The sequence below is a fragment of the Gadus chalcogrammus genome, chromosome 17, assembly GCF_026213295.1.
Source record: "Gadus chalcogrammus isolate NIFS_2021 chromosome 17, NIFS_Gcha_1.0, whole genome shotgun sequence".
Taxonomy (NCBI): domain Eukaryota; kingdom Metazoa; phylum Chordata; class Actinopteri; order Gadiformes; family Gadidae; genus Gadus; species Gadus chalcogrammus.
The window spans coordinates 4,092,892-4,097,891 of record NC_079428.1 but is presented as its reverse complement, the minus strand read 5'-3'; positions in this window follow the sequence as shown (position 1 = coordinate 4,097,891).

The window sequence follows — 5,000 nt, the reverse complement described above, 5'->3', positions numbered from 1 at the left end:
ATGGACCATAATAAAGTCTGCCGCCAGTCAAAGTTTTAACAACAATGGACAACAACACAGAGAACACAGTTCGCACTTAGCTGAGTCTGTTGCTTATTTGGAGCCGATCTCAGATAGAGCCCACTCATACTGCTGGTTTTTTCGAGTACGCAAACAAGCGTAAACATCGCTTGACGCCATGTTTACCGTTTACCGTTTAATAATAAAGGCTTGTCGCCTTTATTATGTCCATGGTCGTCGCGTGGACTTTACGTCATCCAGCCCAGGTTGCGTAGCCGTGTGTGTGCGCGTGTCGGCTCATTAGCATCTATACCGCGGCGGCCCGTACCGCAGCAGCACACCTCTCCCAAGTGGCCGAGTTGGCCCGGCCTGGCCAGACTGGCCACACTCACACTGGCAGGTTTGAGCACGGTCAGGTGTGAAAACGGCCACGGCCAGATGGCCTAGTGTGAGTGCACCCTGAGTTTCACCATCAGTCATTTTACTGGTTGAATGTTGACTGTGATCCCTTTTCCCTTTTTCTCATTCAAAATTTGTGTCATTTTCTTCTAATTGGCTGACATTGGCAAGAACGAAGATGTTAGCATGTCAGCATGTAGGCTTTTGCATGTTAGCGCGCGCGTGTGTGTGTGCGCGTGCCTGTGTGTGTGCGCGTGCCTGTGTGTGTGTGTGTGTGTGTGTGTGTGTGTGTGTGTGTGTGTGTGTGTGTGTGCAGTGGCGGGCCATGCATTTCACACCTAGGCCTTCACTGGTGTCCTACATTAACTAATCCACCTCTTTATGCCATCATTATGACTCCACGGCAATAGAAACCATCAATATTACACAGAAATGCAGCATAACAGGGGGGTTGCATCACAGACAGGTATCTCATGTAGCAAGAAAGAATACTATTACTAAAGCAAGAAACCCAATTAGGACAATTCAACAAGTCTATTTTCACTGTAGCCACGGCTGCCATACATACATCATCTCTCGCAGAGACGACAATATTAACCTAATTAAATGACAAAAATATTAAAACGTTTAATTAAAATGCATTACTACGCAAAGTCCATCCTCCTTTCTTTCCTCGAGAAGAGTTAGATTACACTGCTGTACAGAATATCTGTGAGTTTCGGTTCCAACAATCAGTCCCTTTCTATCGCCATGGAGGCTAATGCTGAAAGTCTAGTCTGTCCAGTCGTGTTTCTGGAGTAAGTTTTAATTCGCTGCAGGGAATCGCGTTATTTATTTATTTATTATTCCCTTTATTTTAGTTTGTGCCGGTAGCTATCGATGCTTTGCTGGCTCTGACTAGTACCTCTCTCTGACCATCCAATCAAAGGATGTGAAAATGCCGACGTCACTCGACGCCTGCTAGATGGCCTCGGTGATGCCAACTCGAAATCTGATTGGTTAAAGCAACAGAGTCATTGCCACTTACTTTAAGCTACAGACGCCAGCACTATCGATTCTGAAGGCGTCAAGGCAGATTTCTTTGACCCTGGCAACACATGATGCCTGAAATATGATTGGATAAAAGCTCTAACATAAACATACACTAGTGGAAGCAGCGCAACCAAGAGAAAAGCTATGAAATGAAGAGAATAGACTGTTGGAAATAATTTAATACATATTCATGGAAATAAATATATTAAAACGTAAGTCAGTGATTCCGATAGTGTTTAGGCCTGCAGAGAAACAGCCCACCACTGTGTGTGTGTGAGTTTGGGTTCTATGTACAGTAAGCTTTATTGGGATGGAATAAAAAAATATTCTCCCAATTTGCGAACCAGACATACTAGCCACAACCAGATGGACGTTAAATGACTCTGGTTGTGGCATGTGTGTGTGTGTGTGTGTGTGTGTGTGTGTGTGTGTGTGTGTGTGTGTGTGTGTGTGTGTGTGTGTGTGTGTGTGTGTGTGTGTGTTGGACAGTAGATCCATTGTTTGCAGCGCACAAGACTTTACGGTGAAAAAGCTCCTCCCTACTCAGATCACACATGTACGCACGCACACACACACACACACACTCACTCCCTCACTCACTCACACACACACACACACACACACCCCGCCACACACACACACACACACACACACTCACACACACACACACACACACACACACACACACACACACACACACACACACACACACACACACACACACACACACACACACACACACACAGCCGTCCTTGTGTGTTCAGACATTGTGATTGGTTAACTTTGATACGTGCGGGGTCTGACTTGGTCCCCGCACTTCTCACTTCTCGCTGGGTCACACAGACATGTAGTTTCACCATCAGACGCTTAACAGGTTGAAGGTTGACTCTTTTCCCTTTTCTAGTAAACGTGTGTCGTGTGATTATAGCTTTTGTTCGCACTTCCTAACAGGTTCAACCCCCGCTGGGCTACCACTGTTCACCATCAGACATTTAGTTTCAACATCAGACATTTTACTAGTTGAAGGTTGACTCTGATCCCTTTTCTAGTAAACGTGTGTTGTGGGATTATAGCTTTTGCACGTAGATTCAAAATTGGTGTCAATTTTTTTTAATTGGCTGACATTGGCAAGAACGAAGATGTTAGCATGTAGGCTTTTGCATGTGAGCGCGCGCACGTGTGTGTGTGTGTGTGTGTGTGTGTGTGTGTGTGTGTGTGTGTGTGTGTGTGTGTGTGTGTGTGTGTGAGTTTGGGTTCTATATACAGTAGGCTTTATTGGGATGGAATAAAAAAATATTCTCCCAATTTGCAACCCAGACATACTAGCCACAACCAGATGGACGTTAAATTACTCTGGTTGTGGTGTGTGTGTGTGTGTGTTTGTTTGTGTGTGTGTGTGTGTGTGTCTCAGTGTGTGTGTGTGTGTGTGTGTGTGTGTCTCTGTCTGTGTGTGTGAATGAGTTTGGAGGGTGTGTTAACTCATAAACATTTATCCCATTTATCCTCGCTATCGTTCTGCTCCATTTAATAAAATGGCGTCGACGTTAAGATCGGCAAAAATCCCACGGTGGTTAAAGTTCACCGGCGCTGCCTCGAGTGTCTCTGCGTGTTGCTCCATCAAGGTGCCCCCATGAAGAGTCTCTGCCCGTGAACAACCTTCCTCTATACGAGCCTTCTCTGTCACGATAGTGAGGGGGGGGGACGGGGGGGACGGGGGGCTGTCAGTCAGAGACAGGCGGTATAAGTGCCCCCTGGCTTGCGACAGACGCTGAGTTAATTATTAACGACATGACCCCAGCGACCCCCCCCGGCCCTCCCTGATGACATCATCAACCAGGGGGGGGGGGGGGGGGGGGGCTGGAAGAGAGGAGGACGCCCCGGACTTAAGGAGACGATGAGTCAGCACTTAAAGTTGTGTGAGAGGGGGAATGAGAGAGAGAGAGGGAGGTGGAGAGAGAATGAGAATGGGAGAGAGAGAGGCACGTGATGAAGGAGTGAACCCTATCCAAATCTTTTCTTTCTATTTCTCTCTTTCCTGTTTACCCTCATTAACCTGCCTCTTCGCTCTGTTAGTCTTCCCTTCATTATCTCTTTCCACCACTCTGGGTGGCCAGGCAGCTCTAATTGACTTATATATTATTGATTGCTCTGGACTTCCTACTCTATTAGCTTCTATTAGGCTCTTGACCATTATTTTGGCTGGAGGCTAAAGCTGTACCACTCTGACGAAGGTCTTTAGAATATTTCTGTGTATTCGCAAAGAGCGAAGAGAGCATGATTGTCTTCAATTAGTCTTTTAGGCCGTCTTAGTCCGAACACAAGGTCCTCTGAATAAGTCATTGCAATCGAGCAAGAAACTGTTACACACCTTTATGTGTGTTTCTGTTTGTAATCTCAGAACTATTGTGCTGTGACTGTGAGCAATAATGTGTCATTCTGTAGTAACACCCCTCTTCAGTCTTGTATGTGTCTGTGTGTGTGTGTGTGTGTGTGTGTGTGTGTGTGTGTGTGTGTGTGTGTGTGTGTGTGTGTGTGTGTGTGTGTGTGTGTGTGTGTGTGTATATATGTGTGTCAATATGTGTGTCAATATGTTAGGAAATCCATATGCTTGGACTTTCCAGTATCACTGAGTGACTGGGAAACTAGGGTTTCATCAATTATTAATCCTATTTGACCACATGCTCAGGGTTATTTCCCCAGTGTGAGAGAGACACACACACACACACACACACACACACACACACACACACACACACACAAACACACATACATGTGCACAGACACACACACACACACACACACACACACACACACACACACACACACACACACACACACACACACACACACACAAACATCAAACACAGGCACCGCCTCTCACTGCCTTATCTCAGCTTGTCGAACCAATATCCGGTGGTCTGACGTCTATCGGGCTGTGATGTCATCAGTGTGAGACGGTGTGGTCAGTTGTTCTGATGGGTGTGTGGCTTCCTGAAACTCACCTGATTAGTTTACCTGCTTTGAGTCACAGTTTCTCTGGACCCCCCCCCCGCCCCCCCCCCCCCCCCCCCCACATGTCATCGGGGTTTTACCATGTTTGTGGTTTTTCCCACTGATGGGTAGAAATGAGGGGCTGTTGTGCTAATGTCACAGGGGGATGTTTCTGGTTTCTGTTTATTTTGACTCAGGGAACAAAAACAAAATTTCCTGTGTTCTGTTCAACAACCGTGTGTGTGTGTGTGTTTGTGTGTGTGTGTGTGTGAGGGTGAATTTACAGGTGTGTGTGTGTGTGTGTGTGTGTGTGTGTGTGTGTGTGTGTGTGTGTGTGTGTGTGTGTGTGTGTGTGTGTGTGTGTGTGTGTGTGTGTGATATTAACCCTCCAGCATATATACCTTTGACATACATACACATACCTTTGACCTCGATTTCATTACTCCAAATCCAAGTGCGTGGTGAGGGTGGGTATAGGAGTAGGCTTACCATTGACCAATACGGTGGGACACACACACACACACACACACACACACACACACACACACACACACACACACACACACACACACACACAC